Source organism: Chrysemys picta, chromosome 1, assembly GCF_011386835.1.
Source record: "Chrysemys picta bellii isolate R12L10 chromosome 1, ASM1138683v2, whole genome shotgun sequence".
NCBI classification, from domain to species: domain Eukaryota; kingdom Metazoa; phylum Chordata; order Testudines; family Emydidae; genus Chrysemys; species Chrysemys picta.
The window spans coordinates 119,095,012-119,108,006 of record NC_088791.1 but is presented as its reverse complement, the minus strand read 5'-3'; positions in this window follow the sequence as shown (position 1 = coordinate 119,108,006).

Genomic DNA, 12,995 nt, shown 5'->3' with positions numbered 1-12,995 from the left:
CATAATGTAATAAAAATACTGTAATGATAAATAATAATGAATAATAAATAGTGTGTAATAAGCATGTCATAAAAACAAATTTTATATTTCCAAGATCACTGCTTTTATAATTTATACTCAGGTAAAGGAGAAAATCCCTGGAAATATTCATTTTTAGGAGGGGGTTCGTGAGACTTGACATTTTGGTGAAAGGGGTTCACAGGTTGTTAAAGTTGGGGAACCACTGCCATAATGCCAAGGTATTTCACCCTCCTCCCCAAGCCAGTCATAGCACCACGCCTAAGCAAACACTGCCATGGTGCCCAATGTCCCAGCCCAGCGTGTGCTGTGAGAGATTAGTGCATGGGTGTAATAATCTGCCTATCTTCACAGGCTACCCAGACAAGGTAGCTACCAGGGTCCAGTGTGGGTCCATTACTGGTCTTCAGAATGTCCCAGACATGTCATTCTACCTCCTGCCAAACAGGAATTCTTTGCACTGAAAATATTTCACACTGACCTAGTGACGTTATTCTTTTTCCTGCACCTCCTTTATAAACACCAGTAAATGCTGATTTGCTCTCTGAGTCATTTCCTCTTACCTGCTTTCAGACTGTCTGGACACTCAACACCTCTCAGTTTACCCTCCCCTTTCCCCGAATCAACACTGCATCCTTCAGTTCTCATTGCAGCTGGATTTCATGCACACTTTATTTTCTGCAAAATTTGCACCACTGCAGGTGCAGCTCTTCCAGTGGTAGCAATGGGAGCTTTAACGTGGACAGGCCCCAACTTCTGAACAGAGATAGATGGGACAGGGAATAAACATCAGAGCCCCAAGTATATGCACAATCCCACCATTGCTACTGCCAGTTGAGCTGCACCAATAGGAAGTAGTACATTGGTGAGAATTCTGAAGAAAATATCGGAGTGTAGACCCAGCCTAATCTCCCCAAATAAGGGTGCTTATTCTCATCTTCGCAGATTTTATCTTTTTTCTTTTGTTACCATTTTCATAACTGGTTTCCCTCTTCCTGCCTGCTGGTGAGCAGCTGTGTCCAGCTCTGGAAAAGAGACTTTTCTTCATTGATTCTACTGCCAAGTGAATACTTCAGTAAACTGTTTTGCTATGCATTTGTATGAATGATTCTCCCTTGAGAGAGAGAGAGAGAGAGAGAGAGAGAGAGAGTGTGTGTGTGTGATTCTCCCTTGAATATACGTGTTTGTATAGTTGCAAAAATAACTCTGGCAGAGCATTTTCATGGGAAAACTCAAATGATAAACAGTAAAAGAATAATGATTTTATAGGTGAGAGTGGAATTACACGCAAAAAGTTGGCCAATGTATGCTAATTTTACAAATCCAACAGCTAGTGTCCTGCTAGTGAGGATTGCAAAGCCTTGTGCTCCAGGAGCTTCCCACCGTGCTAGCTGAAAGTAATATACCTACAGTGTAGGAGCTACTAGTACAAGGACACAGCTGAGAAAAAGACAGATGCCTATTGTTGCTGCAACAGCTGCTCATCGTGATTTCATTGAATGACTGAAAGCAACAGGAATGACAGAGATTTGTTGTCATTATTTAATTTACAATATTAATGACCTTTTAAATTGTAAAAATAACCAAACAATGTTTACGGTTATTGATTTGTGTGTGTGCACACGCACATGCTGAAGAGTTTAGGCTTTTGATAGTTTGAATGATCTGACATTCTTAAGAGGCCACATACACCTCCATCTATGGGCTCTATTCAGCAGCAGGGGAAAAGTTCCCTTTTATAGCACAAAGGTCTGCAAAATATCTTGTGCATCTGGGCAGGGTTAATTCATACATTGATGATAAATGAATTTTGCAGGAATGTGTAACTCCGCTGTAAAAATATACTTATGGGCTTGAACCATGACAATCAAAGGTCTTGTCTACGCTGGTTTTTTTTTCCTTAAAGCTTCCCATCATTGCCGTGTTATCAATGATGGAAGCTGTAGTGCAGATAAGGTGCCCCAGCAGCTGCCAGCATTTGTACTACAGTGTCACCTAGATCTGTTCTGAGGAAGGTTAGAAAACATTGTGGTTCAAATACTAGCACCTTGTCTAGCCTCCCACTCCCCTGTTGCTAGCACTAGAGCTGCATGATGGGAAATTTTAGGGAAAAGAATCTAGTGTAGACATAGCCAAAGGTTTCCAGTGAGAATATTTTTGCAATTTTTTAAAATAGGCTACTTTTATGCTCTAAGGGCAGGTCTTCACTACGGGGGGGGGGGGGGTCAATTTAAGATACGCAAATTCAGCTACGCGAATAGCGTAGCTGAATTCGACGTATCGCAGCCGACTTATCCCGCTGTAGGGACGGCGGCAAAATCGACCTCTGCGGCTTCCCGTCGACGGCGCTTACTCCCACCTCTGCTGGTGGAGTAAGAGTGTCAATTCGGGGATCGGGACGCGATAAATCGATCCCCGAGAGGTCGATTTCTACCCGCCGATTCAGGCGGGTAGTGTAGACCTAGCCTAAGAGTTAAAAAGTTGGTTTGGGACACTTTGCCATTAATTGCATTTTTAAAACAATGATCTTCTAAAACGGAGAGAGAAGGGTATTTCAGATCTGTAAAGTTTCAGGGTAGCAGCCGTGTTAGTCTGTATCCTCAAAAAGAACAGGAGTACTTGTGGCACCTTAGAGACTAACAAATTTATTAGAGCATAAGCTTTCGTGGGCTACAGCCCACTTCTTCGGATGCATATAGAGTGAAACATATATTGAGGAGAAATATATACACACATAGAGAGAGCATGAACAGGTGGGAGTTGTCTTACCAACTCTGAGAGGCCAATTAAGTAAGAGAAAAAAACTTTTGAAGTGATAATCCAGATAGCTCAGTACAGACAGTTTGATAAGAAGCAAGTGTGAGACTACTTACAAGGGGAGATAGATTCAATGTTTGTAATGGCTCAGCCATTCCCAGTCCTTATTTAATCCTGAGTTGATTGTGTCTAGTTTGCATATCAATTCCAGCTCAGCAGTCTCTTGTTGGAGTCTGTTTTTGAAGTTTTTCTGTTTTAAGATAGCCACCCGCAGATCTGTCATAGAATGACCAGACAGGTTAAAGTGTTCTCCCACTGTTTTTTGAGTATTATGATTCCTGATGTCAGATTTGTGTCCATTAATTCTTTTGCGTAGAGACTGTCCGGTTTGGCCAATGTACATGGCAGAGGGGCATTGCTGGCACATGATGGCATATATCACATTGGTAGATGTGCAGGTGAACGAGCCCCTGATGGTATGGCTGATGTGATTAGGCCCTATGATGATGTCACTTGAATAGATATGTGGACAGAGTTGACATCGGGCTTTGTTACAAGGATAGGTTCCTGGGTCAGTGTTTTTGTTCAGTGATGTGTGGTTACTGGTGAGTATTTGCTTTAGGTTGGGGGGTTATCTGTAAGCGAGGACAGGTCTGTCTCCCAAGATCTGTGAGAGTAAAGGATCATCTTTCAGGATAGGTTGTAGATCTCTGATGATGCGCTGGAGAGGTTTTAGTTGGGAGCTGAAGGTGACAGCTAGTGGTGTTCTGTTATTTTCTTTGTTGGGCCTGTCTTGTAGGAGGCGACTTCTGGGTACTCGTCTGGCTCTGTCAATCTGTTTTTTCACTTCAGCAGGTGGGTATTGTAGTTTTAAGAATGCTTGATAGAGATCTTGTAGGTGCTTGTCTCTATCTGAGGGATTAGAGCAAATGCGGTTATATCTTAGAGCTTGGCTGTAGACAATGGACCGTGTGGTGTGTCCTGGATGGAAGCTAGAGGCATGTAGGTAAGTGTAGCGGTCAGTAGGTTTCCGGTATAGGGTGGTATTTATGTGACCATCGCTTATTAGCACAGTAGTGTCCAGGAAATGGACTGCTTGTGTGGATTGATCTAGGCTGAGGTTGATGGTGGGATGGAAATTATTGAAATCATGGTGGAATTCCTCAAGGGCTTCTTTTCCATGGGTCCAGATGATGAAGATGTCATCAATGTAGCGCAAGTAGAGTAGGGGTGTTAGGGGACGAGAGCTAAGGAAGCGTTGTTCTAAGTCAGCCATAAAAATGTTGGCATACTGTGGGGCCATGCGGGTACCCATAGCAGTGCCGCTGACTTGAAGGTATATGTTGTCCCCAAATGTGAACTCCTCCGGATGGTCGAAACAAGTACTCCTTTTCAGATCTGTAAAATCTGTTAATAATGTACACAGGCCTCTTACATATTTTAAAATAGTACAAACTGCATAGATAGCATTGCCAGAAGTTGGGAATAGGCGACAGGGGATGGATCGCTTGATGATTACCTGTTCTGTTCATTCCCTCTGGGACACCTGGTATTTGCCACTGTTGGAAGATAGGATACTGGGCTAGACGGACCTTTGGTATAACCCAGTATGGCCGTTCTTATAATAATGTTTACAAACTGGAGATAATATTGGGGAGGGATAACTCAGTGCTTTGAGCATTGGCCTCCTAATCTCAGGGTTGTGAGTTCAATCCTTAAGGGGGCTACTTAGGGATCTGGGGCAAAAATCAGTAGTTGGTCCTGCTAGTGAAGGCAGGGGGCTGGACTCAATGACCTTTCAGGGTCCCTTCCAGCTCTATGAGATAGGTATATCTCCATTTATTTATTTGACACTTTAGAATGCACAGGCAAAATCAGCCTTCTTTCTTCTCCAAGAGGCTGCTAGCAGCAATGCAGACTCTATTTGTATTGAACATATATTGTACAATACAATGAAGAACCCATACTGTGTGTTCTATAGACAGAAATATATTACTATTTATTTGTATTGCAGTAGCACTTAGGGGCCTCAATCATAGATCAGGAATGCATTGTGCTAGGTCAGGGGTGGGCAAACTACAGCCTGTGGGACAGATCCGGCCCGTGAGCCATTTTAAGCTGGCCCACGAGCTCCTGCTGGGGAGCGGGGTGTGGGGCTTCCCCCCCCCACCCGTGCTCCAGCAGGGGCGTTGGGTCAGGGGCCGCACCACGCGGCTTGGCTCCTCTCCGGCGCTCCAGCCAGGGCTGTGAGACGCCCTACGTGTCTCCCGGAAGCCGTGGCATGGCCCCGCTCCGAGGGTCGGAGGCCACTCCACACATAGGAGCCGGAGAAGGGACATGCTACTGCTTCCAGAAGCCGTTTGAGGTAAGTGCTGTCATAGCCCTATGCTCTGTCATGGCGTCCGGATGGCCAATAGTCGGTCAGAAGGTCACATCGGTGTCATGTGCAGCACCTTGGTGCTGTGTGCAGCGCCTTGGTGTCGTGTGCAACACATTGGGGCCGTGTGACCATTCTCGAACCTTCTGCCTGGTCAATTGTAGGTCACATTGGTACCGTGTGCTACAATTCCAGCGGGCCGTGTGCATAAGCCTAGTGTGCCGTGTGCAGTACCTGTTACGTAGGGGGAACCAGCTCGGAGCCTGGTTGGTGTAGGAGCGGGGAACCAATTAGATGCTAGCACGTGCAAAGGTCTTCGAACAAAACTATGTCTCTGGTCTAAATCAGCAGGAGTGTCCGCGTGTTAGCTGAAAGGCCTGATCACCCTTTTAGCCAGGATCTCCTCCGGATTTAGCTAGCTCGTGTCTTGTAATTTCGGGTTCCATCTCATCATGTCCTTGGTGTCTGTACTGCTGGTCAGCTGCGCCTGGAGTATGGTATGCAGGTATTAATTTTTGTTGATATTCTGTTGGTTAGGCCCTTTTTTCTTTATTACTTGGTACCAAATCTCTTGTACAATGTATAGAGGGCAAATCCAGTTTATTCAGTTTTGTATGTTTGTTCTGGTTTTTGGTAAATGCTGTAGATTCCTTGTTATTAAATGTATATAGCTTGTTTTATATTACTGCTCTGGTGATATTTCTGGTTGGTTACTTGTTTGAATTTGTATTGTTGGTTGGTAAAAGTGCTCCTCCCCAGCCCAAGTTGTGATTTTTTTCCCATTAATAAACGGCCACCTGTTTTTGAATTGCAATCTGCCTCTGTCTCAATTTTCCCCATTTCACTTGATCCTCATTCGAACCTGTCTCGGACAAGTGCCACTCGGAGCCTGCATCTCTGAGCCTCTCCCCATGCCCCAACCCCCCGCCCCAGCCCTGATCCCCTTCCTGCTCTCCAAAGCCTTCAATCCTAGCACGGAGCACACTCCTGCACCCCAAACCTCTCATCCCCAGCCCCACCGCAGAGCCCACACCCCCAGCCAGAACCTGCACCCCTACCCCAGCCCTGATCCCCCTCCGAACCCCTCGATCCAATCCCAGAGCGTCCTCCTACACCCCAAACTCTTCATCCTGAGCTCCACCCCAGAGCCCGCACCCCCAATCAGAACCCTCACCCCCTCCTGCACACCAACGTCAATTTTGTGAGCATTCATGGCCCGCCACACATTTCTATTCCCCGATTTGGCCCTGTAACGTTATTGACATAATCTGGGACCATATAGAACATGGTTGCAACCAAAGTCCTGTAGTGGCACCAAATCTTTCATAAAGGGGGTCAAATGAGGTGTCTAAGACAAGGTTATGGTTTGCTGGTTATAATTATGCTGTCTATATGTGTGTATCAATGTTGTAGTTGAAGTTATGAATGTTGGCTCTATACTGTCTGTATTTCAAACTTATGCTATGCTTCTGGGAAACATCCCGGACAAGTTGGTGTTAGCTCTGCCTAGCCTACTTGATGGCCCATTAAGGACCATCAGCTATACAATTGACCCATTAAGAGAAGGCAAATATGCCTTGCAACTCAGCAAAGTATGCAGGGACTGGCCCATGTGACTCCAGACTCCATTTTGCTGTAATTTTCCACAGTAAGGACAAAGAGGTGTTCTTACACCTGGAAAAGAATATAAAAGGCTGATGTCTCGTCTCCATTTGGTCTTCAATCCTGCTTCTTACCTCTGGAGGGACTTTGCTACAAACAGAAACTTTGAACAAAGGACTGATGATCCATCCCAGCTGGGGATGTACTCCAGAGACTTGATTTTGAACCTGCAGTTTATTTCATCACTGCTACAAGCCTGAACCAAGAACTTTGCCATTAGTGTATGTAATTGATTCCATTTAACCAATTCTAGCTCTCATCTATATCTTTTTCCTTTTATGAATAAATCTTTAGATTTTAGATTCTAAAGGATTGGCAACAGCGTGATTTGTGGGTAAGATCTGATTTGTATATTGACCTGGATCTGGGGCTTGGTCCTTTGGGATTGAGAGAACCTTTTTTCCTTTATTGGGGTATTGGTTTTCATAACCATTTGTCCCCATAACGAGTGGCACTGATGGTGATACTGGGAAACTGGAGTGTCTAAGGGAATTGCTTGTGTGACTTGTGGTTAGCCAGTGGGGTGAGACCAAAGTCGTCACTGTCTGGATGGTTTGGTTTGCCTTAGAGGTGGAAAAACCCCAACCTTGGGCTGTAACTGCCCTGTTTTAGCAATTTGTCCTGAATTGGCACTTTCAGTTGGGTCCCGCCAGAACCAGCATCGTTACAGACCCTCAGGCCAAAAAGTTTGCCCACCCTGTGCTAGGTACTATTGAAATAGGTAACAAAAAAACCCAGTCCCCTGTCCAGAACAACTGTGTATTTTATTGTAACTCCTTAAATCAGAGATTTTCAAAAACAGCTATAGGTTTTAGGAGCACCAGTCCCACTGAAAGCCAATAGCACTTTTGAAAGTCTTCCACAGCACACAGTCAACCTGTGGAACTCCTTGCCTGAGGAGGTTGTGAAGGCTAGGACTATAACAGGGTTTAAAAAAGAACTAGATAAATTCATGGAGGTTAAGTCCATTAATGGCTATGAGCCAGGATGGGTAAGGAATGGTGTCCCTAACCTTTGTTTGTTGGAGGGTGGAGATGGATGACAGGAGAGAGATCACTTGATCATTACCTGTTAGGTTCACTCCCTCTGGGGCACCTGGCATTGGCCACTGTCGGTAGACAGGATACTGGGCTGGATGGACCTTTGGTCTGACCCAGTATGGCCATTCTTACGTTCCCTTAAAATCATATTAAAATAATAAAACATTCACTTACAATGGCTCCCTTGGTTTCTTTCTTGGTTTCTTTCATGCTTTCTTTTTTTCTTTCGTTCCCTTCAGTCTCTCCACTTTTTCTTTCCTTCCCTCCACTTTATCCCCTTAGCTCCCAGTTCCAGAACTGATTTCCCTCCTTCAGCAGCCTTCCTCTGACCATCCGTCTCAGACCCACTCCCCGAACAGTGCTCTCTCTTGCTTACTATCTCTCCCATTTTTTCTCCATCTCTATTGGCTATCAAGGCAAAACTAACTGTATTTATTGAATCCAGCATGTATATTCATCACTACTGGAATGTAATACTTTTGCCAAGTTTTCTTTTAAACCATTCTTTCCTCACACCTCCTTTGAATTGATTATTAGGGGGTTTTTCCCCCTACTTTCTTTCCCTCTTCAGTTCCCCCTGATTTTGGCCCCTGCAGTATTTTCTTCCTCTTCTTTCTATGCTCCTCCTTCTCTTGGCCTTCCTCCTCCTAAGCCTCTCAAATGTAATAATAATAAAGCTCCCTCATGACTCGATTTTTCAAGATGCTGAGCACTCTGGTCCTGATACAACAAAGCACTTAAACATGTATTTAAGTCAACTGATGTCAATGGGACTACTCATAGGCTTCAGTGTTTTGCTGGATTGGGACCAGTATTCTCAGCATCTTGCAAGATCAAGTGTCTATAGTGCTTCTCAATTGTAGATCTCAAAATGCTTTTCAAAAGAGATTAGATGTCATCCTCATTATACAAATGGAGAAACTGAGAGACAGAAACTTGCCCAAGGTCCAGGACCAGAACTCAGGTCTGCTGATTCTTCATCTAGTGCCCTATCCTCTGGATGACACCAAAACTGGATTTCTCTCAAAACTTCTCATTCATCCCCTATAGCTAACCTTTCGCCTTGCTAATGGAGTGCTAGGCTGTGTTTCTTCTCCAGCTCCTTTCCTCCTCCCTAAGGAATCCAGAAGTGATCCTTCCCCCTTCCCTGGCAGCTGTAAGGGAAAAAGGGAGAAAATATTTTACAACTGCTTCCCCCGCCCCCAATGTTCAAAAATCATGAGTCAGGCTCACCAAAAATCATGAGACTGGCTTTCAAATCACGAGATTATGTAAATAACAATAGAATTGGGGGTCTTTTTATTTGCCTTCTGCTTTTTGAGCCTTTGGGGTCACATTTTGAAGGTTTCTTCACAGCCCTGAGGGCTAGAAACTGCATCCTCTACCTATTTATTTAGAGGGAGCCCAGATGTTGGTTATACCCATCTAGTGTTTTCAGGAGCACCCAGTAACTCCATTTTTTCCTTTGGTATCTTACGTTTTACATGATTTCTCTATATACTTTTCTATGTCACTCCTCATGTCTAAGCCCCTGAACAAACATTAATGAATTTAGCCTCACATTCCTGGCGGGAGGTGCTAGCCCTATTTGACAGATGGGCAAAGCGCTGCATGGAACTGTTAAATAGTTTCCCCAGAATTACACAAACTTAGTGGTAGAGTCATGAATAGAATCCAAGAAGCCCAAGTCGCACTCCCATGCCTTAATTGCAAGGCTATCCTGCTGATGAAGGTGGGAGACTTTTTTGCTGTGTTCAAAGTATGTGTGGGCATCTCATCCAGCTTCAGTCCCACCTGCCAAGTTGTCTTCTCTTTCCAGCTCTAAGATTACCTATTTCATGCCCACTGGGTCTCTGATTGCCTCCCTCTTTCCCTGACCTCTGCATTCCCCTGTTCTGGCCCTAAATCAGTGATTCTCAACCTATTTTCCATTGTGGGCTGCATATGCAGTTCTCTCTGTGTTATGTGGGCTGCATGCACATATAGATAGTACCTGTATAGCCCTGAGGATGTCACATGGGCCGCAGCTGTGTGCTGATAGGGCCGCAAGAGGCACATGGGCCACAGGGTGAGAACCACTGCCCTAGAGGATCTGTGTACCCTCAATACCCAACATTCATACCAGAAGCACTGTGTGGCCCCCATTTTCTGCCCTTCCCCCTGCTACATGCACACACACTCCGACTGTGCAGTCACTTCTTACCCCTCTCCCAGGGCTGTCTCTATGTACCCCATTCTCTCCCCCACATGCTAGGGTTGCCACCTGTCCAGGTTTCCCCAGGATCGTCCCTTTTTTGAGGTAGCTGTCCTGAAAAATCTGTAAAGGGGCTCAGTCCAGCTCCACAGGCTCAGAATCATCCCACAGGTCCCAGTTCTTCTTCGAGTGCTTGCTCATATCGATTCCAATCAGGTGTGCGCGCGCCGCGTGCACGATCGTCGGAGAATTTTCTACCCTAGCAACACCCGGCGGGTCGGCTGTGGAGCCCCCTAGAGTGGCGCCTTCATGGCGTTGGATATATACCCCAGCCGACCCGGCGCCCCCTCAGTTCCTTCTTACCGCCCCTGACTGTCGTTGGAACTGTGGAGCGCGGCATAGCTGTTCTCCACTCTCCCTAGCTTATCCTGTTTTCTGTAGATAGTTGTAGTTGTTATATAGTATTAGATAGTTGTTCAGTTTACCTTTAGTAGTTGTAGATAGTTAAAGGGGATAAAGGGGGTTGTTCTTCCCCCTTTTTCCCCCGGCGCATAGCCGGGCTCATGCCCAAGGCTCCCGGCTTTAAGCAGTGCGCGTCCTGCGCTAAGCCTATGCCTACAAGTGATCCGCACGACTCGTGTCTGAAGTGCCTGGGAGAGTCCCATCAAACAGATAAGTGTAAGATCTGTAAGGCCTTCAGACCGAGAACCAAAAAGGAGCGGGACTTTCGGCTTCGGCAACTCCTCATGGAGGCGGCACTTAGCCTGGACACTCCATCGGCACGTCAGGCCCCGGCGCCAAGCGCCTCGGTGCGCAGTGTCCCTGCGGCACCGACTGCCCCTGCACCGTGGGTGGAGCCGGACAAGCCTCCGCGGCACCGGACCCCTTCGGCACCGCACCCGCCGCAAGTGCCTCGGCGCCGATCCTTGTCCCCGGGACATAAGAAATCCCGTAAGGCGCAGAAGACTTCTGTCCTGAAGACGCCGGCCTCCCCGGTGCCGGGGGTAGAGCCGCGTCCACCTGTGGAACACCAAAAGCAGGTGCCTCCTACACCGTCGACTCCGGCTCCGAGGCCGTTGAGTCCGGTGCGGACTGGATCACCACCTCGGTCAGTGGTAGAGCCGTGTCTCCCGTCGACCCCAGAGACCTTCGCGACAGCGAGAGACCTGATTGCTCTCACGGAGCCGGCACCGCCCCAACCACCGGCACTGTTGGCTCCTCGTCCGGTGCAATCCAGGGGAAAACCTGCCATGATGCGCCCGCCATCTCAAGGACTGGACCCACGGCACCGATCCAGGTCACGAAGCAGGTCCCGACGCCGCTTGCAGTCCCGGCGCCGACTATCACCTCGGCACCGGTCGTACTCGCGGCCAAGATCCTCGTTGTGGCACCGTTCTACGTCCCGGCACCGTTATGAGCATCGGTACCGTTCGAACTCGAGACGTAGTTGCCGGCACCGCTACGAGCGACGCTCGACGTCGAGGGGCTGCTCCCGGCACCGGGCCTACTCGCGGTCGCCTTCTTTCAGGTCCAGATCGGACTCTCGGCACCGACGTGGTCATCGGCACCGATCCCGATCTCGGCACCGCTCACCGGCACCGCATAGGGACCGATCATCTCCAGACCGGCACCGAGCGGCACCGTATCACCCGGAGCTCATCTCGGCGCGATCGGCACCGCCCTGGCCCTCGAGATCAGTGTCCCGTTCCTCCGATGGGGCCTCGAGATCGGCATACCCCCCTCAGGGGCAGGCCGCTGAGGCGGACATGGGCCACTGGCAGGAGGTAGCGGAGGATCCCGCTCAGGGACCTTCACACTGGTCGTTCTGGACCCCGTGGGCGTACCACCAAGCACAAGGGGCTCCACCACCATCAGCCTCTCGCTCGGTGCACTCTGAACATAGGGCCCCAGAATCCACCATCTCCCGCCCTCCCCCAGGGGGCATGGAGGCTTCTGTGCCCGCACCACCTGATGACCTGGACCCAGGGGCAGGCGATGCTCCGCTCCAGGGCTCATTGGAACATGACCCGCCCTTAGATCCCTTGCCACCTGAGGCATCTTCCTCATCTTCCCCAGATGAGGCGGTGGCGGGCACAACGACCACAGGTCCACCCCCGATAGATCTCCGGGCACACCAGGACCTATTACGTAGGGTGGCACGTAATATGGACCTACAGGCAGAGGAGATAGTGGAGGTGCAGGACCCCATTGTGAACATCCTCTCTGCGGATGCCCCATCCAGAGTAGCGTTGCCCCTAATCCGCACAATCCAGGCTAACGCCACTACGATATGGCAAACTCCTGCCTCTATTCCACCCACAGCCAGAGGGGTGGAAAGAAAGTACTTTGTCCCCTCAAAGGACTATGAGTACTTATACACTCATCCCCAGCCGTGTTCACTGGTGGTGTCATCAGTGAATGCAAGGGAGCGCCACGGTCAACAGGCTGCAGCGCCCAAATCGAAGGACGCTAAGCGCTTCGATTTGTTTGGGCGTAAGGTTTATTCAGCCGGGGGGCTACAACTTAGAGCGGCTAACCAGCAGGCGCTCCTGAGCCGCTATAACTTTAATTCCTGGAACTCTATGGGGAAGTTCAAGGAATTGGTCCCCCAAGACTCCAGGGAAGAGTTTGGGGCCTTAGTGGAGGAGGGTAAGAAGGTAGCGCGGACCTCCTTACAGGCCTCCTTGGACATAGCAGACTCGGCTGCGAGGACCCTGGCTTCAGGTATCGCCATGCGAAGAATCTCCTGGCTACAGGTCTCGGGCTTGCCTCCGGAACTGCAGCGAACCCTCCAGGATTTACCTTTTGAGGGACACGGATTGTTCTCGGACAAGACGGACTCTCGTCTACAGAGCCTCAAGGACTCGAGAACAATCATGCGCTCCCTGGGGATGCATGTTCCGGGACCCCAGCGCAGGCCATTTCGGCCCCATCCTCAGCGGTTCTA